The sequence below is a fragment of the Telmatherina bonti genome (assembly GCF_933228915.1).
Source record: "Telmatherina bonti genome assembly, chromosome: 3".
Lineage (NCBI taxonomy): Eukaryota > Metazoa > Chordata > Actinopteri > Atheriniformes > Telmatherinidae > Telmatherina > Telmatherina bonti.
Genome location: NC_136621.1, coordinates 61,458 through 86,730, shown reverse-complemented (window position 1 = coordinate 86,730; position 25,273 = coordinate 61,458).

The following is a 25,273-nucleotide window of genomic DNA, read 5'->3' as shown; positions in this document are numbered from 1 at the left end:
GTGACAAACCGGACAACTGGAGGCTTTACGGGGTAGTCAGGACCAAACTGGCAGAACAACTCAAAGACTCCTTTCTCATAAGGGGTTTCAGGAGGGCCCTCCATCAGAATCTTCCAGAAGGCTAAAAAATTATAAAGTACACTTTTCTTATTCAAAGGCATTAGATATTTGTTGTTAAATCATGACAATATACAAAGTAAGAATAATAATAATCATTTCTACAACAGTAATAAGGACTAGAGTAAACCAAATGTTGCTGCCCTAAAGAAAATACAGTTTATGGTACATTTATACATCACATACATACTTGTCTAAGTAGAAATCACTTGTGCAAGTACAGATACTGGTTACACTGGTTAAATATCTACAGAACATATTACAAAAGCATGACGTCACCTGTTTAGTTTCAAGAAATGATGTCTTGATTAGTATCAGATTTAACAACTTGGTTATCCCTAACCTTAGCCCTGACCCCTAACCCTAACTCTGACCCCCAAACCCTGTTGCACAGAGGACATCCAGTCTGTTGAATATGAAGTAATCCTTCAGGATAAAAGTCTTGTTTTAAAGTATTCTGGCATTCACCAAGCCTAACCTGACAGTACCTAGCTTATCCACTGTTCACATAGTCTGTACAAAATGCTGAAAATTTCGGAAATCCACTCCACGCCGCCACAGATGAGGTGAGGAAGAGCAGCAAGTAAGTAAATGGTCAGCGCAGACAATCGAGACCAGACAATAACTCCAACAGTGGGATGGCTCCAACCAACAACAAAAATGAATCAGATGACCAGCAACTCTATGTCCACCAAGGCAGGAGGCAGATCCAAGCTTTAGACAGGCCTTCAGTTTCACTAGTCTCCCATCATGTCTGCTGCGGTGGCGACTGCACTAGTGAGCACGTTTATAACAGTGCAGCACCAGTATGTGGCAAAGGTGAGAAGGTATTTCTGATAGTAATGGAGGCAATGCATTGTACCCATCTTCTGGATTATGATACAGAATATTGACAAATCAGCAAATGTGTGTGTGTGCGCATATATATATATACACACACACACACACACACACACACATACATATATATATATATATATATATATATATATATATATACACACACACACACACACACACACACACACAGAGAGAGAGAGAGAGAGAGAGAGAGAAATAAGATAGAAAAATAGTTTTTCCTTTTTTTGAAAAGTTAGATTATCTTTTTTCTTTTGATAAATGCAGTGATAACATACTTCAAATGCAACATTTTCAGCCGGCCTTCAAAGATTGCTGGATATTATCAAAATGCCTAGCGCTGGCAAGCAACTAATTCACAATTGTCTGTCAAGTTACTTTCCTATTGATGCATTTTCCCCTTTTTAGGCTGCTTCCATTTGTGTAACATTATGTGCTATATTCAGTATAAGAACAGTGAACTACAACAAGAAAAAATCTACAGTGACATGTTGGGTCTCATATTCAGAGTGCGAAATATGTCACAAATAAAAATAAGAAAAGTCCCTTTCAGGGTAAGAAAAAAATATTGAAAGAAAAGATGTCACTTACTGAAGTCTGATTCAGATGGAAATACATTAATGTACGGATGTGGTTCACAGTGCAGGCTCTTCAATTCCTCAAGGATACGTCTGTCTTTCTCCATGAAACGCCCATCTTTGGCTTCCTGAATCTTCTGCTTCAAAACACTAGTTTGAGTGATGAGAGTTAGGAACTGAGAGTTGCAGTATTTGTTTACATTGAAGATTAAGTTAGTTTACTCTAAAATCATAAACATGGAAATATTTATTTTCAAATATGAAATGACTTATACTTTAACATATCCAAAAAGAAAAATGAAAAAGCACAAAAACTATTTTCTCTAAATGACACATTGATTAATTAATTAATATTTCTTGATATTTCTAAATAATCAACATAAAAGCCACGAAAATATAATTAACATAGTCCAAACATAAGTAGGATTAAGTAAAACCGTATTTATTCCTACCTCACCTTTACAATCATAATTTATCAGTACTTACATTGATCACTTGTCACTTTTAATCAAATTCCACACTCAGTACTTAAATCAATTTGTGCAATTGTGTTGACAGATCACTTGAGTAAATTGGTAGCCTATTAGTTTACAACAACAAATATTATCAAGTTTTGGCCACGTGAAAAGAGTGCTTAGCATTATAAACTTATAAAGGTACCATCACATGCATATAATAATTGACACTAAGGGATAACAGACGCTTTGGTAGATTTATGTAGCTTCTGTATACATTCTATTTTATGGTAACATAAATTAGTATGTGAAATTGGCGCTAGTGATTGTTTTGTCCTCAGCGCGCGCCTGCCACCTTAATCACAACAGTAAATGCTGATCCTAAACAAGGCAGTTGGTGGAAAGTATTTACCAATTGACACCTGCAACAGACTGTTGAGGTCTTTTGACAGCTGTTTAAACGTAGTTATTTGCTTTTGTCAGTAACAGGTCATTGGCCACTTTTGGATATCTGTGTGTCTGCAAGCTTGACTTTCTGTCATTCATAATGATAAGCCACGATTTTACCCATAAGATAGTTTAATCAGGTTCTATGAGGTGCTAAAGGTGAGGCAAAGCCTTGTATGAGGATGAGAGACTCTCAGTGACAAAGGCCCTACTTTCTCCATTCTATGATTACCAGGAAACCTACATGACACTTTTCGAACATTGAGAACCAAATTCTCAATGTTTTTTTTCTTTGAACCGCCGTTGTGATTTAAAACACTGGGTGCCATTGTTACTTATTTTGCCTTTCAAGTGCCATTCAAGTCATCTGTTAAAATTTGTTCTATTTTTTTCATATCGCGATATATCTTGCACAAAATCACAATGCAAATTCCCACATATTTCAAGCAAGCTGCCATGCAACCTTTTTTGAAAAACCCCAGCCTTTGATCCTGCCTTGCTACAGAACTATGTGCCAATTTCTAAGTTGCATTTAATGGCAAAGATCCTGGAAAAAGAAGTTGCTAAACAGCTTATTGATGTCTGCGAAGAACACAGTGTTTTTCATATGTTTCAGTGGTTTCAGTCATTTGTATTCAACTAAAACAGCTCTGCTTAGAATTAGTAATGACTTTTGGATGCAAATTAATGCAAGAAACTGTTCTCTTCTGTGGCTACTTGACCTCAGCTCTGCTTTATATAAACAAACATGTTTTCATGTGTTTCATGTTTTTTTGCATTTGTGTGAGTGGTGCTTTTTCATGAACACTGTGCCTCTTCTGAGTGCTTTTGGATATGACAGGGGGCATGCACTGCACTGCTGCTTACAGAAAATAGATAAAATATACCTTCTTTCATGTTAGTTTCAGTTTCAACCCAACTATGCATCTATCTGAGGAGAAACAATCTGTCTGAAGATTTTCAGTCAAGATTTAGAGCTCATAGCACAGACAGCACTGGTGAAAGTCTAATGATCTTCTCATGGCCTCAGATGAAGGACTTCTGTCTGGACTCATTCTTTTAGATCTCAGTTCTGCATTCGACACTATTGATCACAGTATTCTGCTGCAGAGGCTGGAACATGTTATTGGGATTAAAGGGACCGCATTAGACTGGTTCCAGTCATATTTATCTGATAGATTTCAGTTTGTAAATGTAAATGATGAGTCTTCCTCACACACCAGGGTAAGTCATGGAGTTCCTCAGGGTTCTGTACTTGGGCCAATACTTTTCACATTATACATGCTTCCCTTAGGAAATATCACCAGGCAGCATGGTATAAATTTTCATTGCTATGCGGATGACACTCAGATCTACCTTTCAATGATGATGAAAGCCAGATGAAACCAAACAGTTTCTTAGATTACAAAGATGTCTTCAAGACCTGGATGACTGAATTTTCTCCTTTTAAACTCAGACAAGACAGAGGTCGTTATCTTTGGCCCTGAAAAACTTAGAACCACATTATCCAGTTATGTAATTAATCTGGATGGCATTAATATGGCCTCCAGTCATTATTGACCAGGACTTGTCTTTTAGCTCACATGTAAAACAGGTTTCTAGAACCACCTTCTTCCACCTGCGTAATATTGCAAAAATTAGGGGCATCTTGTTTCAGAAAGATGCAGAAAAATTACTCCCTGCCTTTATTACTTTCAGACTGGATTACTGCAATTCCTTATTTATGAGTTGTCCCAAATATGCCCTGAAAAGTCTCCATCTGATCCAAAAGGCTTAACCTCTCTACACTGGCTCTTACCCTTACATATAAAGCTCTTCATGACCAAGCTCCATTGTACATAAAAGATCTTATAGTTCCATATATTCCACATAGAGCACTTGGCTCTCAGACTGCAGGTTTACTGGTGGTTCCCAGAGTCTCAAAGAGTACTATGGGAGGAAGGGCCTTTAGCTATCAGGCTCCTCTCTTATGGAACCAGCTCCCACCGTGGGTTCGGGAGGCAGACTCCCTCCACACCTTTAAGATGGAGCTGAAAACCTTCCTTTTCCATGATTCTTATAGTTAGGATATGAGCATCTCCTGAGTTGGAGTCTGCATGTACGGGACCCAACTGTCCAGGTTCTGCTCATTGCTCTTATAGTTATGGGTAGTCTAGCCATCCATTACTTATGTAGCAATGGGGATGTTACCTGATGCACTGAGAAGTACCTCGCTCTATTTCTCAAATATATTAATGTATAAATATATGCCAATATTACCGTCTCTAACTTATTTCTCCTCGTTGCCGCGTGCAGCTCAGGATGGGGGATTGGATCAAAGTCATGACTCGATGCAATCAGTTGGTTTCTATTATAGGATATGTATGAATTGGCTTGAAATTATGTGTATGTTGATTTATGTATGTAAAGTGTCCTGTGACAATATTGTTGTGAAGTGGTGCTATACAAATAAAGTTGAACTGAACTGAATTAGTCTCCAGAAGTCTACAATAACATCGGGAAAAGTCGCTGGATGTGCCGCTTGTCCCTTTTTAAAAAAGAATTTGCAAAAGGGGTTTGAAACCTTGTTAAATATAACCACAATGTCACTAAGTTGACAAAACTGGTGTGTGTGTGTGTGTGCGTGCGTGCGTGCGTGTGTGTGCGTGTGTGCGTATGTATGTGTGTGTGTGTGTGTGCATGCGTGTGTGTGCAGCAACCCTCAGTGATGGGACTAATTGGGCAAGGGAGCAACAGTGATTTGACATTGACATGCTGGTGTGAGCTTTCACCTGTGGGGTAAGGTGAACACAGCGAGTGGCATGTCAGAAACTCTGAATTAACTCACTTTAGGGTGAGCAACTTAGTTTCCCCTTCCAGATCAGCTGTTTTGAGTTATTTAACCTCTAAACCAGCAGCAGCCCGCCGGCGGGCCGTTTTATGTATTTTTAAAAAAATCACATTTGCTCAATATCTTAGACGTTGCCTATTTTAGTAAAACTATGCATGCATGCACCAGTAGACTCTCCCCTTCTGATCAACACCATTTTTGACCAACTGGATTGATTCATGGTCCGTCCTTAGCCAATAATACCCACTGAGTGTCAGCCCAAGTGGCCTGACAATCACATACTTTTCTGCTTTCTGCAGAAGAAGATGTGGTTCCTGAAGGAGCATTAAAAGTAAGCACAAACTCATGTATGCAGCTACAGTGTCTTTGTAATACAGTGTCTTTGTAAGCTGTTTACATCAGTAACTCTGTTGTTTAAGGGGCTAGGGCAGGGGGTGCTTGTTTACTTTGTGCGTCGGGATGGGGGAGGAGGGGTGGGGGCATCCGTGTTGTTTAATTTGTTTACGTTTTCACTGTTGTCGCATTTCCAGTGGTTCTGTTTGGTCTGCTAAGTTAGGGCTATTGACTGATGGTCAATGGTGGAACTTTTGGTGTTTGGAACTATCGGCAACTCCATGAACCACGTGACTTCAGCATTCCATTCTTTCAAAAGAAGTCTATGGGAGTGTCGCAACTCTTATTGGAGCACTCTGGTTTAAACAACATCCGGGCTCCCCAAAAACTCACCAGCCGATCGGAATGTGCCCCTGAAAGAGCCCGCCCATGAAAGGTTTATGTCAGAAATTAAACCAAATAATCGTGAATCAAAATCAAAGATGGTGAAGCACAACAAAAATAGAAAGAAGAGAGAAAGAGGAAGCGGAAACTGCAAACAAAACTACTCAATTTAACCAAATAAAAGCCTAATAGTTTTCATGATGATTGATCATTTTTTATTTTGAGATCATTTATTTTACTTAACTTTTAAAAAGTTTTGGTTTTAATTGTTGTTTTGTGCTCTACTTTTAAAATGTTTTGCTTGGAGATTCTGAAACAAATCTGATTCAATATACTCCTAACTCTCCACACCTGACAACTCCGAAATGTGTGTCTTATCAAGACTAAGCCCCAACCCAACAGGAACTTCCCCAATTACCATAAATAACTGTTTTCCCTGAAATCCCCACAGTTATACATATCCAGTTACCATAAACAATAAACAAGTGTTAACTTCCTCAACATTTCCCACATTCAAAACCAAAGAAGCAAATAATATTCTGACGTCACTGCTGCATTCAATGGGTCACAGAGATGACGTCACTGCTGCTTGCAACATCATCTGGCCATATAACCATAGAAAAACCATGGAATCTGTTTGACACTATTCCACTGCTGACATGGAAGACACCCTGGTATATTGCCCTCCTGTAATCGCTTCTCAGTAACTATTACGTGTGCATCCCTAACAATTCTGGCACTAACAGATGAATTGCCTGGCAAACAGTGGCTACGGAGACCTGCGTGTGAAAATCTGGGGATAGAACAGTCAGTGACTCATTCAGGTAGGTGGGTGTCAGTGTGGGCGTCTGTGTGTTGTGTTGTATCTGTGACATTTGTCACACTTACAGACATCAAGACCTGGATGACTCTGAATTTTCTCCATTTAAACTCTGTTTTTGGACCTGAAATACTCAGGACAACATTGTGTGCATGGTATTAATTTGACTTCAATTACTACAGTGAGGAACCTTGGAATTATTCTGGACCAGGATTTTGGAATTATTCTGGACCAGGATTTTGGAGTTATTCTGGACCAGGATTTACTTCAGCTCGCATTTAAAACAGGTTTCTAGAACCTTCTTTCACCTACATAATACTGCAAACATGAGGAACATCCTGTCTCAGACATGCAAAAAACGAGTAACATATTTCTCATCTTTATGCAGGTCTTACTGGATAAAAGCTGCAGTGCATGTTGGTTTTTCTTTGGTCAGCCACATTGGTTTTAGTGTTGTATAAATAAAGTTGGTGTAGTAATGTTCAACTTTTGTCACTGTCATGTGGCACTAACCAGTGAGGATATCAGTGGATGGTAACTTGTTTTACATAATAAAAATGAACCCAGTGTTGTTTTTTCCTTCTGTAAAGTAGAGTTAACATCAAGGTTTCTGTCAGTTCAAGCAAAATATCCCAATTACAACCAATCAAATTTCTTGGAGGCAAGCAATCCGAGAGTGTGTCACTGCTATTTTTCGTGTCCCATGTGTTGGGTTTCACCTGGGCAGTCATAAATTTTGTCTGTTGCTGTCATTTGTCACCCCCAACACATTGAGCTTATTAGGCAGGAATGGCTCAAGAAAAATTTATAAACATTTAATGACGTGATCACTGAAAACTATGGCATACTTTTTAACCCAGTGAAAAGTCTGAAAGCAAAAGGCTTCTTAATTTAACCACACAAAAAGAGAATTACAGAGGTTATAATAATTAAAATCCTATCAAGCAGTAAAACACAACATATTTGATCGATTTGCTTTTTCACTCAAAATATTGCTGACTTGAGTTCAGCACATGCAAATACAGATTGCTTTATTACTTACTTCTGTGTCACAGTCACTTTGCTCTCCATCTGACTTGGTAAGACAGCCTCTGGGAAGGTATCATATCCACAAGTAGCAAAGTAACTTGTCAAAAGACTCTAAAATCAGAGTAGCAATAAGTCAGGGTACTATTGTAATGTTCAAATGTATTTTTGACTAAGTTAGATGATTTGTATTAACCTCAGTGAGGCTTGATGGGTCAGCTTTGCTTTTTGGTTTCCTAATCTCCAAAGAAAGAACAGTTTCAATCTCAAAGAGGTTTAAACCATCTTTGCTTGTTTCTGGTTTGAAGCAGCATCCTCCTGAAAGAAAAACAGATCTGTGATTTACCAATCATTTCACCACTTATCTGGATAACTTACATATGAAGAATTTCACATCTGTAAAAAATCCTGCTCCTCAGCTGGCTGTGTGGACAGTTTTGTTCCTACCAAACTAGTAAACTAGTAACTGGTAAAACTGCCAGTCTTGCCACTGGAAAGAAGTCCAAACTCATGGAATCAAACGCGTGATAGTATGGTGGGATGGAAGGACAATAGCATCACGTTGTTCTCCCATTATCATTTCTCTAGTTCTTGTGTTTAGTTTGAGCAAATTTATTTTTTAATATTGTAATTTAAGAGGTAAGAAGTTAACATTTAACATTTCTTCAAATTTATATTAATTGAAGAATTAAAAAAAATTGGCATGCAAGTGCACTGCCAGAGGTAAAGGTGCTCCAATCTGACTCGGCGTGAACTCTTCTTTACTTTGACTCATTTCGCAAAATGGTGATATTGTTTTGGTCAATGTGTTTAGACGTTGTCCATTCATTTGCAGATGAGAGGAGTAGGGGGTGATAAGTAGGAGGCATGGCTCACGGCATAGATTTTGGTCTACATTCTGTTTCCATCACCGCACATCACATGCTTACCTTCATAGTTAAGCAATATTTATTGGGAAGGACTTTGCCTTTTTTTTTTTTTTTTTTAAAAATAAATATAATTAATGCCCTGCGATGGACTGGCGAGCTGTCCAGGGTGTACCCTGCCTGTCGCCCAAAGCTGGCTGGGATAGGCTCCAGCTTCCCCGCGACCCTGAATTGGAATAAGCGGTTTGGAAAATGAATGAATGAATGAATAATTAATTTGCTCATTTGCTTAAATTAAGCTTTTGTTTAAACTTTGTCAAACTACTCTCCTAAATGCAAATAGAAGAATCAGAAGCAGGAGACACAATCTAAAGCATGGGTGTCAAACTCCAGTCCTTGAGGGCCGGTATCCAGCAGGGTTTTGTTGTTTCCCTCTACCAACACAGCTGATTCAAATCAAATGGATCCAGCAGCTTCTTGTCGACCTATTTAATAATTTCGGTCTGGTGTGTTGGAGCATGGTGACAACAAAAACCTGAAGGATACTGGCTCTCCAGGACTGGAGTCTGACACCCGTGATCTAAAGAGTGATGGATTAATTGAAAACTGCATTTAAACTCAAACAGGCTGTCTATCAGCTGATCAGATATTTAAAACCAGACCCCAAAAAACCTAAAACAGAACTGAAAGTTTAAAAAAATGACTCAGTACTAAGTAATGCCATCATTCTGGTTGATGACTTCAAAAGTTCTTTTAGGCATGCTCAATATTAGTGTTTCTAGGAGGTTGGTGGGAATGTTGTTCCATGTGGTGAAGATGGCATCATGAAGGGCATCCGTTGTCTGGAACTGACATCTATTTTTGTCAATTTCCCTTGCCATCCATACCCAAATATGTTCAATTTAAATCCGATTTAAATCAGAGGAACATGCAGCAGGACGGTCCAAAACAGTAACATTGCACTCCTGGAAAAAGTCCTTTGTCAGACAGACATTGTGCACTGCAGCTTTGTCCTACTGAAAAACCAGCCATGACCACACAGACCAAGGCTTAGTCAAGATGAATGGTCGCTGCCACATCTATATAGCAGCAGTTTTTGACGCCTTTTCACTATTTGAATCGAGAGGAACCAGTTGAGGTGGCTCGGGCATCTGGTTAGGATGCCTCCTGGACCTCCCTGGTGAGGTGTTCCAGGCACGTCCCTCTGGGAGGAGACCCCGGGGAAGATCCAGGACACGCTGGAGGGATTATATCTCTCGGCTGGCCCGGGAACGCCTCAGGATCCCCCCCGCAGAGTTGGCAAATGTGGCTGGGGAGAGGGAAGTCTGGGCTTACCTGCTTAGGCTGCTGCCCCCGCGACCCAACCCCGGATAAGCGGCACGAAGACGAGACGAGACGATGTGCACTTTTTGCCCATCATGGACACTGAGCATGTGCACAGTGTTACACCTGCATCGGGCTATGCTACTGACATGCCCACTCCAGCCAGTTTGCTACGCAGCCAGTCTCCTGATTACTGATCACTCAACCTGTTACCTATTCATCTTCCAGCTTAATCAACAGCAGTTCTCCGCTCACTCCTTGTCAGACCTCGTAACTGTTGTAAAATATTTCCCTTTGTCCCTTCCATGGCCCCTACTCACTCACCAGCCCTGAAGATTATTCTTGGATTGCTTCCCCGGTTTAGGATCTTCTTCTGTCATTGGATTCTCCTTGGCTTGACTTCCTGGTTTGATCCCTAATCACCTCTTTGACTTCTAGGCTTGACTTCCTGATTCTGACCATTTGCCTATATCCTGCATAACCCCTTTAGCTGCGTTGTCATCAGCTTGATTTTTATCATTATGTCAGTATTTCTGTTGTTCACAACTACATATTTTGACTTAAACCACTGTTTGCATCTCTTTACAGACATTAACTTTTTCATAAAATTGCTCTCGTAAAGAATTTCCTTGTGTGGAAGTCTGATGTGTTTGATGCAGGTCATCTAAGAGTTTGTTGGCTTCAACCAAACCTCCAATTCCAAGAGTAGAATTTCATTTTACATTTTCCTCTCTGAGGCTGCACGGTGGCGCAGTGGTTATCACTGTGGCCTCACAGCAAGAAGGTCGCTGGTTCGATCCTTGGCTGGTTTGGTCAGTGGCCTTTCTCTGTGGACTTTGCATGTTCTCCCCGTGTATGCGTGGGTTCTCTCCGGGTACTCCGGCTTCCTCCCACCATCCAAAAGACATGCATGTTACTCTAAATTAATCTAAATTGCCCCTAGGAATGAGTGTGAGCATGAGTGGTTGTTCGTCTCTCTGTGTAGCCCTGCGATGGACTGGCGAGCTGCTCCAGGGTGTACCCTGCCTGTCGCCCAAAGCCAGCTGGGATAGGCTCCAGCTTCCCCGCGACCCTGAATTGGATTAAGCGGTTTAGAAAATGGATAGATGGATGGATTTTCTCTCTGAACTCATCATGCTGCAAACTGTGAGACATGTTGTAAATCATCATTTAAATAGTCTCCAACACATTTGCAACTACTGCCCATTTACACTATCACTCATCACCCTTAAACCATGGTTCAGTCCCATGCGCAAAATTGGAGATTGCGCATGCAAACTACTACATAAAAATAGGGATCTTAGAACATCCAGCTTTTTATATTTTTCTTCTTAAATTATATTGTAATCCATACATATAAAACTTCATGAATGCAATGACTGTAAAACACTGAAAGGATGGTGTAGACTATCTTTTAAACTTTGAGGTTCCATCTAAGCTTACCTGTTGCATTGCTGATTCCATGCAGAAGATTATTCTGTACGTTCCCAAGGAGGACTGAATCCACTATTATGTTTGACTTAATCAGGTTGACAGCCACATCAGCTGGCTTATTTGAAGATCTATCCAGAAACATCCAGATATGTTAAACACATAATATGACATATGTGCATACTTAACATTCAAAGTAATAAAAAAAAAAATAAAAAAATAAAAACCTAATAATGTACAGTAACAAGCACAGACCTCAGAATAACTTGTCTTTAAAACTTCATTATCCTATGAGAGTCCTTGCAGGATCTATCATTAATACATAATATTTCCTTTCTTTTTCACATCTCCAATCCTCAAAAAAGGCAACCATAAACTTAAAACCAAGCAACATGTTTTACATGTAAGGATTAAACAATGAGGAGCCATGCATTAGATGGTTATAATACACAACGCAGATTCTAAAACATCATGACATGCAGCGGAGTGCATTATAACTATCTAATGCACAGATCCGTGTTGTTCAATTCCCTTCTAGCAACATGGTCCCATACAGTAAATATTTAAAACAAATTTGCATTTCTTTTTTAACAAGACTTGCTAAACATGCTTAAGTATAGGAACTATTTCATGTTGACCTTGATGTACTTTTATGCTAAAACAACTGCTGTCAAGCTGCAGCACATTTCTCTCATTCACTTGTTAAAAGACGGCTGATCTGAATCAGCTGATTACTGCTTTGCTATGGTGACACCACGTAACGGAGGGGCGCTCACCACTCCTCTTCCTGTTCATCAAATGTTTTATTTCAGCCAAAATTATTTAAATTCACCTTAAAAATCCATGCCACAGCACATTTAAATTATTTGCCTGTCAAAAAACAGCTGATCTGAATCAGCTGATTAACGCATTACTTTAGTGACACCCTGTAATGGAGGGATATTACAGTGATTTAACTTGCCGAACATGTGCGTTTATACAAAAACATTGCACGCCAGTTGTCATTAGAATTCTCACTGACCATGGTATAAAGACATATAAATACAGATCCTGCCAAATACACCTAAAAATTGATTAAAATAAACACATTGTTGCCCTTACTCAAGCTTCAATGTTAAACTTGTAAAACCATGGTGTATCCTTATACTGCCGAGCTGATGGCTGTTTTTATGATAAACCATTATGTTAGTTATTAGTGAAGTAGAAAAGCCAATTGAATTTACCCAACATCATTTCCATCTGTGAGACACAGAATTCGAAGCCTGCAGTCGGGAAATTTGCTCTTTACTCTCTCTAGCTCAACTTTTCCATGTTGTAGAGCATCATATAGCATTGTGCGTCCAGATGGCTTAAGAGTACGCACGTGTTCCTGGACAAATAAAAACAGTTTCAGTTTTAGGAGCCAATGTTATATGCCAACGAAAATAGAACATATAGTACTATTTTCTGTGTAGGGAGGAATGCATGAGTGGAGGTGGGATAGGTATGTGATGGGGGATGTGTTTGTGTAAGGGGGGAGGGTGTGAATGGATGTTGAGTAGAGGGTGCTTGATGGGAGGTTTGAAGGTGTGTAGAAGGCGAGTTTGTGAGGGGGGTGTGTTGTGTGTGTGTGTGTATGGGGTGTATGAGTGGTGGTAGAGGGGTGGGGGAGTGTGAGATGGGTGGGTAGGGTGTGTGTTCTCTTTCTGTCCCTTTTCTATCCTCTCCGGTCTGGCCCAGCAGTACTATACATACACAGTACTATACAAAATAAATAGAAAAATAAAATAAAAATCCAGAATATCAAGGGGATCGTTTTATCTATAATGCTCCTCATGACAAAGTTAATGTGCTCAGCAGAACAGCATCCAGATAATCACTCTGCTGCTAACACACACACACACACACACACACACACACACACAAAAAAATCCCACAGTACTGACAGAATTGACAAGTGGTACTTAAGTTTTATGTACACAGTATAGGACTAAACAAACATTGACAAACTTACCTTAAACATTTCAAGTGTTTCTGTAAATGTATGAAGTATTTTCACATCCGAGTCAAACTTGACAAGGCCTATGATGTGATGAAAATCATAAGCCATACTCCGTGATGCAAAGTTGTCAAAAAGCTCATGTACAGCATGGATTTTTTTTATGTTTACACTTCCATAGCATTTTTCATCCATTGAAGAGCTTGTGTCTATGAGAACCTGATGGGAAGAAAAGATCAGAAATTTGATCATATTCTTGGAACTGGCATTTCATTCTGTTGCTTACTAAACTAGTACTCTATGCTCCAGCATAGGCGGCATTTTGTTTAGGTCCAAAAGAGCATTGACTTTGTGTATTCATTTTAATGAATGATTAATCATATTGTCATAGCACCCTCACAATATATAATATAGAATTTTAGATTACAACCTCTTGTGTCAAGTCTTGTGGAATACCAGAACCCAAATGTAGGGCAGAAAGGCAAATGGAATACAAGAAATGTGGCTATAATCCAAAATAATCCAACCATGAACATAAATAAGAGAGCAAAAAAATACTATAGAAGGATTTGACATAAAACACTGAAAACCAAAGAATCTAAATACACAAAGGGACCAATGAGGAAAAGGGAAAATGAATGAGAAAGTCAAACCGGGTGGGCTAACAAACTGGAAGCTTAACACTGAGCAAAACTACTAAATAAAATTGGAATAAAGAACTAAGACAAGACACAAACCCATAGGAGAACCCATAAACTGTGAACCATGACACTTGGAAAGTCTATCTCAGGTAAGCGTCAATATATCAACAAAAGCAGAAACTTTGCATTGTTCATGGCACTAACATTGATTTTATTTTAAAAAGTGAAGTTAATTATATTTCAACACATTAGTCAAACATTAGTTATTAGCTGTTCAAATAGAACAGCTAATAACTAAAAGAAATAGAACAGAAATAGAACTTTCCATACAGGGGCATTCCAAAGTGCTTAACAACATAAAAATAACTTCACACTTACACACATAGAGCATGAACCACTTCACATGCAAGCTAACCCTTGGTACAAGAAGGAAAATAAAGTAACATAAAATAACTAAAACGTAATCAGTACTCTTGGAGATTTTTTTAAGAAAGCTGTGGTTGTGTATGATTTGCTTTCTTTAAAAACATATACAGATTGAAATCGAAAGCATGGCCTTTTAAATTATACCATGGAAAGAAAAAAAAAAAACACTTCACTAGTTTTCAGTTTAAGAGCATCAAATTCAAAGCTCTGCTTCTGGTTTACGTAACAATAAGTCACATGGCTCTTGTCTACCTTCACTCCTTCAAGAGCTAAATTCCCTCTCCACAGATACGCTCTACCAGTGAAAGATGCTTTGTGCCTTTAGAAACCCAATTGGCAATTTTAACAATGAAAAAAGGAATTTTACTTCTATTCACACAACAGAACAACAGAAGGAAAAAAAAATAACAGCAAATACAGAAGTTCTTAATGGACCCAAGCAAAATAGGTTTAAATTAGTTACACTTGTAGGAAAACAAGAACAAACTAGAGAATGTTGCACTTCGGTCCCCTTTCAGGGTGACACATGTACACACAGGAAAGCCCGACTGCGTTCAGGACAAGTTTGGTTATTGTCCTTTCACTGGCATGCTTAAATAAAGCAGGTGAACAAATGGAATATCGTTCCTATTTATAACCAAACATCCGAATTCGACCAAGTATGAGCGCACGTTGCCCCATCGAAGATTGTGACTACGTGGCTAGACACACAGAGGCAGTGGTGGTAGCAGCCATGCTTGACATCCACGCGACCACCCACACTGCAGCCCTCTGGGAGCCACGCACAAACGCTAAAGTAGAAAAACTCAAGCGACCCTCCATTTCGTTAGCGGGAACGGCTGAGATGTGGTCATATTTCCTTACCCGCTGGGATGAATACAAGAGGGGCACTAAATTGGCCGGTTCTGATGTCGTCACGCAGCAGCTGGAGTACTGCGAGGAGGACCTGAGAAGAGACCTCACCCGTGCAGCAGGCAAGAGTCTCGTGGACAGTGATGAAAAAGATGTCCTCTCAGCTATGAAGGCACTCGCTGTGCATGCAGAAAACATGATGTTGGCCAGAGTGGCTCTATCTAACATGCGGCAGGGACATGAAGAGCCCATCAGGTCATTTCACGCTCGCTTAAAGGGGCAGGCAGGCACATGCAAATATGTAATGACATGCACTAAAGATGACTGTGATCAAGTAAACGACTTTACAGAGGAAATACTGCGTGATGTGATTGCTCAAGGCATAGCAGACCAAGAGATACAGCTTGATTTACTTGGTGAAAAAAATTAAAATATGCAATTAAAGGACATGATAGAATACATCAAAGCCAAAGAGTCTGGAAAGTGCTTAGGCTCACGTCTGCTTGACCCTCAAAGTACAGACTCAATCAGCAGCTCATCGACAAGGGAGACAACAGGACTTCCGCAACAAGGGGGAGCCAAAAGCAGAAAAATTAAAGGTGAAATCTGAAGGAACCTGTATTTATTGTGGCGAGGCAGGCCATGGTAAAACACCTCAGTGGCAGATCCGGCGTGCTGAGTGCCCAGCATATGGCAAGATATGCAGGAAATGCAGCTGCCAAAATCACTTTGACAAGGTCTGTCTGGGTGGTCGCCCAGCTAGACTCCCGCCAAAGGAAACTGGCGGAGTGCGCGACAAACAACAGAAAGCTGAATTTGTTGAACTATGCACGCTCACCATGGACAGCGCTGACGAGTTGTGCACACTGCCCATAGCCCAACATCTGTATGACGACATGTGTGATAACTGGATGAGGCACCCATCCAGCCCACAGCCATATGTCCGCCTCACCCTCAGGCGCGAGGATTACAAAGCGCTGGGCCTTGACCTTCGGAAACACACCTGCACCATGACCCTACCTACCATGGCTGACACTGGGTGTCAGAGCTACCTGATCGGCGTGAAGGTCGCCCAGCAGCTGGGTCTGGACACCGACAACCTCATTCCTGTGTCGATGACCATGAGAGCTGCGAAGAATGAGGGCATACGTATCCTTGGGGCCACCATCATCAGGTTCGCCGGCGACAGCAGTGACGCCCGGAGGTTGGAGACGCGTCAAAATGTGTACGTTACAGACACATCTGACCGTGCATTTCTCTCTCACATGGCCTGTGTGGACCTGGGCATGATATCGGACAAGGTCCCGACACTTGGTGAGGTCAACCTGGCGACCTCTGAACCGTTTGACTGCTCTCGGCGAGCGGAGCCCCCATCCAAGCCAACTGTGCTCCCCATGCCGGCCACGGAGACCAACAGGGAGGCCTTACGGAGACACCTCCTGGGGCTGTACGCCCAGAGCACATTCAATACGTGTCCCCACCAACTTCTACCCAGGATATCCGGTCCACCCCTTCGCCTCATGCTTGACGACAACGCCACGCCAGTGGCCCTTCATACTCCCATCCCAGTGGCCAGACACTGGCAGGAAGATGTCAAGGTCGGCCTCCACCAGGACGTTCGCCTCGGCGTGCTGGAAGAGGTACCCGTTGGCACAACGGTGACGTGGTGTCATCGCATGGTGATCTGCGCCAAAAAGAACAGCAAGCCGCGGCGCACCATTGACTTTCAGGCCCAGAGCAAATATGCCCTCCACGAGACCCACCACACGCAATCCCACTTCCACCAGGCAAGGCAGGTGCCCAGCGGGACGTACAAGACTGTGTTTGATGCCAGGAATGGTTATCACAGTGTCCCGCTGCACAAGGATGACCGCCATAAGACGGCATTCATCACCCCATGGGGAAGATATCGCTACCTCTCGGCCCCACAAGGGTACATGGCTTCAGGGGATGGTTACTCAGGGCGCTACGATGCAGTGGTTGCAGATATCGGCAACAAGATCAAGTGTGTTGATGAAACTTTGCTGTGGGCTGACACTATAGAGGGGGCCTACTTCAAAGTGGTGGAATGGCTGGACATCTGCGGCAGGAACAGCATCATCCTCAACCCTGACAAGTTTGTCTTTGCCTCACCGACAGTAAACTTTGTGGGCTTCACCATCACCATGACCGATGTGCGTCTGTACAGTCGCTACCTGGAAGCGATCAGGGACTTTCTGCAACCACGGAACGTCACCAACGTTAGGTCCTGGTTCGGACTGGTCAACCATGTGGCCTACGCCTTCTGCATGGCCAAGCGCATGCAACCGTTCCGGAAGCTCCTACAGAACGATGTGCGCTTTGAGTGGTCTCTGGAATTGGAGGATATCTTCCACGAGTCCAAAGATACGATTGTCCGGGAGATAGAGCATGGCGTGCACATCTTTGACATATCAAAGCCCACACGCCTCACTACAGACTGGTCAAGGGACGGAGTAGGCTTCCGGCTGATCCAGAAACATTGTCGGTGCGTGCTGGCAAGTCCTTCTGCTGCACTGACGCCTGGAAGGTGACCCTGGTCGGCAGCAGGTTCACCCACGCGGCTGAGTCCAGATATGTACCTATAGAGGGCGAGGCACTTGCAGTCGCCGATGCCTTGGACAAGGCACGTTACTTCGTGTTGGGCTGCAAGGACCTCATTGTTGCCATCGGCCACAAGCCACTGCTCAGACTCCTCAGTGACAGGGCACTCGACGACATACCCAATCCCCGCCTCAGGAACCTCAAAGAAAAGACCCTGCGTTACTGGTTCTGCATCATACACGTCCCAGGCATGAGGAACAGAGCTGCCGATGCCATGTCACGCAGACCGGTCGGCACTTCATGCCCATCCCTTATAGACCTCACTGATGACAACGCCGCCGTGGTGACACACATTCCGCCCAGCACACACACTGGGCCTGTGGATGATGACGAGGACGGTGACGTCCCCTGGTGCGCTGCAGGGCTCGAATCACTGCAGTTTGTGATGTGGGACCGCATCAGGGAGGCCACCAACAGCGACGATGACATGCACGCACTGGAGGAGATGGCAGCGAATGGCTTCCCTGAGTCCAGGGCACAGATGCCTGCAAGGGTTCCGTGGCTTCTTCCAGTACCGCGAGGACATTATATCGACTGATGGGGTGGTCCTTTACCGAGACAAGGTGGTGATACCCCCCTCCCTGAGTGCCCTGCATGCTGCCTACCAGGGCATCTCCATGATGACAGCCCGTGCGGAGTCTTCCGTGTTTTGGTCGGGCATGTCTGCCGATATCCTTGCCACTCTAAACGACTGCGAGCACTGTCACCAGATGGCGCCCTCTGAACCGGCGGCGCCACAGACTCCCCCCATTGTCCCTGTCTACCCTTTCCAGGATGTGCGCGCTGACTTTTTCATGCACAGGGGTGTGCACTACCTCGTGATCATGGATCATTACTCCAACTGGCCGATCGTCTCCAGATCAATGGGTGGTGCCACTGACCTCATATGCCACCTGCATTGGGCCTTTGCCACGTATGGGCTGCCTGAGGAGCTGGCGTCAGATGGGGGGCCCGATTTCACCTCTGCCGAGACCAGATCCTTTCTGTGCAGGTGGGCGTCTTGTGTCTGTTGCCTTCCGTGCACGTGCAGAACCACCCCAGGCGGGGCCCCACCCCAACAAGTGGGACAGGACGGGGCGCATTGTCGAGGTGCGATCAGTACGTGGTTAGGATTGACGGCTCGGACAGGGTCTCCCTTTGCAATCGGCGGTTTCTGCACAAGTTCCTCCCCGTTCGCAATGACCTACCTGTCCCCCGGTCAATTTACGATGACTTGGTACCTCCTACTACCAACCTGGTGCTGCCGCTGCTACTGTCTGACCCCCTGGGCGGCCCGGCGACGCATGTGACGAGGCCGGGGACTACCTTGTCATCTGGACTCACCTCGTCGTCTGCGCTGCCTCCCACGCACCTTCCCCAGATTGATGTGCAGCTTTCCCTGTCAGACCGGCAACCCCAGCTCGAGACACCTCCTTCACATCACCGCCGGCTCCTGTGGTCCCCGCGACCGCCCCACCATCATCACCCTCTGGTTGCCTGTGACGGGCTTACATAGGTCCATCAGGACAGCCAGTGTGCCGGCCTGGCACAAGGACTATGTTGTGGGGTAGCCTTCCCTGGTTTTTCTGGGCACACTGTGCTTTGTTTTAGTGCATCCTTGTGTCTCGTTGTACATTTGTTATTATGGCTGTTTGTTGTTATTATCAAACTGTTTTTCAGCCTTCGTTTACATGTGTTGAAGGCTCGGGGGGAGACAGAGAATGTTGCACTCCGGTTCCCTTTCAGGGTGACACATGTACACACAGGAAAGCCTGACTGCATTCAGGACATGTTTGGTTATTGTTCACTGGCATGCTTAAATAAAGCAGGTGAAGAAATGGAATATCGTTCCTATTTAAAAACACAAAAAGGAAAAAAAAAAAAAAAAAAAATTATATATACATATATATATATACATATATATATATATACATATATATATATATATATATATATATATATGTATATACATTTATATGTATATGTATACATATATATATATATATATATATATATATATGTATACCACAATAGCTTCTTTTGGATTCCTGGTCGTGACAAATGTGTGGTCCTTCCTGTGGTCACCAGTTCTGCATGGAAAATGCAGAAAATGGAAAACATCTTAAGATTGATGATCAGATCACAAATATTGTATCATGTGCAATTGTAGTGGCCTAATAATTGTACTGTTGTGCATTTCTAACACATGATATCAGATTTGAACTTTGATAGTGTTTTTTTTTTTTTTTTTTTTACATTTTTTTAAATATAAGTTGTCCTATTAATCCCTAAATGAACTCATACTTACAAAGCAGCCAATGAGTTCACATCCAGTGTTTTTGTTTTGCCAGATATTAAGTCCAACATGTCAATGTGATCAGGGTGTAGCTTGTTCTTATTCAGATAAACACCAAGATTTTCTGGTAAGTATATAGAGAAGATAAAAAGTATTAAACATGGATCAGTAATTGTTAATCACAGTTGTAATCTGGGATGAAAAAAAAAATGGTCCTGGTATTGTGGCCCAGTTCTTTAAATGTAAATATAAGATGCCCAACCCCTTAAACAAGTTGTACAGTTGCATGGATCAGACTTGAATTCATTCATTTATTAACCGCTTAGTTGGATTAAGGGTTGCTGTGAAACTGGAGCCTATCCCAGCAGTCTTTGGGTGAGAGACAGGGTACACCCTGGACAGGTCGCAGTCCATCAAAGAAATATATGTTATTCATTATGGAAATGTTATACCTTATGCATTAGTTTACTCTTTATAGTAAAAAGTTCTCTCCGCGTGCATTTCCGAGTTGAGGTCAGGTCAAACTTACTTATTTTCTGAAGGGACATTATATCTAGTGGTTATCTGCTTTTCTTCTTATTGATGTAAAGCATGTATGGGGACTTGGGATCATAAGCTTTTATAAAAACCTGCTCAGATAGAGGTTGTTTATTTACAAGAAGAGGGGCTCACTGTCTGCTGAGAGGTGCCAGAGAGTGAATGGTCAACTTTGAATGGGAACAGCCACTAAGGTTTCAAAAAGGGTCTTATCTGTTGTCAGCTCAGACCCCTTCCAGACTTCGGCTCAATTAGACTTCTTAATAGTTTCTCTAATTGCAATTGTAATACTTGCTATCTTTTTCATTCTGTTTGATAAACTTTGTTAATCATTTTTACTCCACTCCAGCCTCATTGTCCTTTGATTCTTTTTTTTTTTTTTCCAGCAACAATGTGTTAAAAATAACATTTATTCAAGGGTACAATATGTTTACACCTACCACTATCACTGGTATGTTTGGTACTGTTTTTTTTTTTTTTTTTTTTTTTTTTTAAATATCTTCTTAACCTTGTTCCAAATACTTGCATTTATGATATGTCCTCTACTTTTACTACATGCATTTCTCTGCATACACGAAATACAAATCAATATAGTACCTTTATCCAGATAAACAAGACGTACATCTTCACATCCTAGATCCTTTAAGAGCAGTGGTGGTGTTACTCCAAGCTCAGGTAAAGCTTTCAGGTTCTCTGCCATGTCTCCAATAGACTTCCCTGTATTGATGTTGAAGCTGAAATATAATCATATTGAATATTAAAGAAGTTGATATTTTAAATACAGTGAATGAATACTGGACCATCCATCAAAGGTATTATATAAATCTAACATTATCAATCTAAGTGTTGCAGAAATAATTCTTGCTTGATATAATATTGTACACAATTAACATGTTGTTGCTAAAAGTTTTGCAAAAGAATTGAGTTAACACATGAGATTATTTTTTTTTTCACAGTCTGCACCTGGAGTCCTGCCTGGTAAGGTAGATCTGACTCTCGATGGCCTTAGTACTGAAGGTTTGCGCCTATGGTTCCATGATTAGAACCTCTGTGTTGTACTTTAGTCCAACACTCTCTAGCAATTGCTAGGGCTTGTTCATATACTATGGTGTTCTGTCAGTGGTACATCCCATGCTGTTTTCTTCCATTTCCTTCTCTCCCAGGCTTCATTGTTTGGAAAAAAATGAATGGAGAAACCATAATCTGAAATTAACTAAAACACTAAAATTAATAATAAATCTTCAAAAACAGGGGTTGTAAGCTTTTCCACGACTGCACACACACACACACACACACACACACACACACACACACCTATCTATCTATCTATCTGTGTGTGATGCCTCAGATTTTTAACTGCAACGGTTTCCACTAATTGATACCTCCAGAAATTCCCCTAAATAATGGGAATTGACTTTAGTAAGATAAAAACTCACACTTGTCATCTCCCATATGTTGCTTAAGGTATGTTATAATGATTTGATGCAATATTGCCATATAATTTTCAACAGAAGCAACACATTTCCTGTCACTAGATCACCATTCAAAGTACCAAGTAAGCAAAGTTTTCCATACTGAATCTGAATTGGCTCATAGTTGTTACAGTAATTCATTAAAAGTTAAATTAATTTAGATATGGGTCTTTTCTTATTCTTCCAGTTCAGCTTCGAGTAAATCAAACTTGATTTCAGCATGTTTAATGGAAACAGGAAAAGTGGTAAATTACTAGTCATCATCCCCACCTTACCCCATTAGTAAGTCTCCAAACATTCAACTAGTAAACTAACCAATTTTATAGAAGATGCTTTCTCTTACTAAAAGTTTTCCCTTTTTCTCAAGATACAAACTATTTGGAGTTATGGTGGCTCAAACTAACTTACCAGTACCAAAAATGAATAACTAAATGATTGGAAATGATTATGCCATGCACTAATTTGTAATACATACTTCTGACCAGTCAAGCTGTTGTGAGAAATCCAAAGAAAATAAGTTCTTAGTGAAGGATGAACACTGAGGAGAATTTTCTCAATGTCAGTGGCTCTCTTCAGTGATGTTTCTAGTAAAACGTCTTCAGTGCAGTTTGGAATTCTCTCTCCATCTACATGTCAGAAACCAGTTATAAAGTTCTGTTAGATGATAGCCTACTAAGACATTAAATTCTATTGATCATAATAACAAAACTAAAACAAAATAGGACATGTTTGTTATTTGCACATGCTCTTTGTTAGAACAAGGTTGTCTTACCTTTTATTTTCTGGAGAACTGCTGCTCTTTCCATTATAGTTGGTATTCCAGGTACCTTAACTGGTTCACAGAAACGACTACCGTCCTCACTCATCAGAAAATATGGTGCATAGTTTTCATGTTCTGATGTTTCATTCTATAGAAACAGTAAGAAACAGTAAGTGTCTTTCTTGAGCTGTGTTAATCTAAACTATGTGCAATTGCATTTAAATGTATGGATCAAAAAAGTAATATCACCTCATATACAATGATGCATGACATATTACAGGGTTATTTTTTTCCCCCAACATAAGACAAAATGCAGATGCTGCATGTGGAACACAAAGTACACATTTCAATGCTTTGATAATAATCAGGAGGATAAACAGGAAGCTGGTCAGGTTAGATTAGGTTAGGTTAGATGATGCCAAACTTAATCTGATTGCAATGGTGTCGCAATGGAGATTTTCTCACATCAATATTTCACTACTTCATTTTAGTTTAGCATGCATTGATCAACTAAATATATATTTGTAAACTTTTAAATAAACTATATTCAAACTAATTATGCAAGTCTTAAATAATATTTTATTTATTTAAAAACTATGTGTTAGGAGATGCTGGCAAGCTGTCCAGGGTGTACCCTGCCTTTCGCCCAAAGACTGCTGGGATAGGCTCCAGCTTTCCGGCGACCCTTAATCGGACTAAGTGAAAATGAATGAATTAATGTTAGAGATGAGTAACTTGAAAAAGCAGGCTGTTTCTCTTTTTTGAGTGAAATAAACATCTCCAAAAAAGCTTTGTTTAGTCTCATTTATGGTCTGCTGAGCAAGGAAAGCTAATAATCTTGTTCCTTCTGTGACACATGGCAATTACTGTAGGAAGACAGCAATTCTGAAAAAAAGGATTGGGAGCTCTCAGCTGTAACAATTATCATGTGCTGGAAAGACCCAGTGGCAAAAAAAGTGCAGACTTCCAAGGAGTTTTATGATTGCAGATATTGTGTGACTCAGTGTGCCATCAAATATATGTTTCGGGGGTTAGGGTTAGGATTAATCCGAAAATACACAAACAATTTTGTAAAACTAAATATTTACAATGGAAGCCATTTTGTTACACCAATTGAAAAATACATGCGATGGACTGGCGAGCTGTCCAGGGTGTACCCTGCCTGTCGCCCAAAGCCAGCTGGGATAGGCTCCAGCTTCCCCGCGACCCTGAATTGGAATAAGCGGTTTGGAAAATGGAATGGAATGCAATTGAAAAATACCTTTGCTTCTGAAATGAGGTATGCCCAGCAGTGAGTTGAATACTCAAAGACCTCAAGATTGTCGATGATCCTATCACCTTGATTTGATCCCTGATATGGTAAAAGCTCTCGAAACAAGGTGTACAAGCCTTCAATTACAGCAATCTACATTGCAGTAAGAAAACAAAAGAGATGTTAAAAATTATTATTATTATTTTTTTTTTTTTTATTACACCAATTCAGGGTCACCAAGAAACAAGAGAAAGCAGTATAAATTTATTTTCTCATCACTTACCTTTTGAATCCTGGATATGGTTTCATTCTTACAGAGCAACTGGTACAGACTTTGGGCCAAAGGGTTACATGTAGATAGTTTTCGGATGTAACTGATCAATTTCTTCTGTAAATCCACTGTTAGTTTAGATTTCTTGAAGAGAAAGAAAATTCACTATGAAAAATAGATGTAAACACCAAAAATCCTATGGGAGCATACAATAACTGTTTTTTGTTTTAATGCATGTGGATAAGATAATTCTAATAGGGTATAAAGCAATTACATATATGGTTTATTGATGAAATATATATATAAATGACAAAGCCAATTGGGTACTTGTTTGTCCTCAATGGCAACATGACATGGCCTTTGACTTGTCCAGAGATGGTTCTTTGAAAGTTTTAAAGCTAAACTGTCCATGTAAAAAAAAAAAATGCATTCTGTGTCCATTTATGCTTATAAAGTACAAACTTATTGCATCACTACCTGATGCAATAGGACATAGTGCAGTGTGTAACATTCAAACAATTTCACTGTTGTTACATTATTAACTTTTTTTTTTTTTTTAACATCTCTATCATTTGCTAAAACAGCATTTATTCTGTTAATTCTTGTCCAACACAAATGACAGAGACAAAACACAGAGAAACATCTTTTTCTAGCCTTCTTGTTTTTGTGAAAGTTAAAGGGTAAAGTTGTACCAGGCATTAAAACAAGGGTGACCTAAC